The sequence below is a fragment of the Haematobia irritans genome, chromosome 1 (assembly GCF_050003625.1).
Source record: "Haematobia irritans isolate KBUSLIRL chromosome 1, ASM5000362v1, whole genome shotgun sequence".
In the NCBI taxonomy this organism is placed as follows: Eukaryota; Metazoa; Arthropoda; class Insecta; order Diptera; family Muscidae; genus Haematobia; species Haematobia irritans.
The window spans coordinates 188,607,151-188,607,732 of record NC_134397.1 but is presented as its reverse complement, the minus strand read 5'-3'; positions in this window follow the sequence as shown (position 1 = coordinate 188,607,732).

Sequence of the window (582 nt, the reverse complement as noted above, 5' to 3'; positions counted from 1 at the left end):
TTTTACACGATTATGATTTTTGTGATGTGCCGCTTAAGGCCAGATAGGTAATTTTGAGATTATGCTGCCGTCAACATGTGTTAATGAGATTTGCACGCTTACATCTGGGAATTTATAATAAAATTTTAAAAGGGCTGCCTCTGCAACACTGATAGAAAAGGTCTTTGTAATATTAAAATGTGGGATTTGAACACTGAAAAAACGTATCTTTGGTTTTTGTGAGAAACGAAATGGTAGCCAACTATAATTCTCAACAAAAAAATTGCAGTCAGAAAAGCTTTGAAAATGTTCTTCTTGGATTCGCAAGTATTTTAAACTTGAATCAGAAGTAATGAATTTCACATAGGCTTGTTATAAGGAGGAAACAATTTTTTGATTTCGCATTCGTTCTTCAATTGTAATTCTATTTAAGTATCGAGTAAAAAAAGTGAATGTTAAAACGAAATTTTATGCCTAATTGCATCTTCACTCACATCTTTCTCACTTCCACACAGTTTATTTAGTTCTTAGCGCCTTTTGTCCTAATACAACCAATGTAGAAGATATTATTTGATTTTATAATTTTTAGTTTTTTACCAGGTT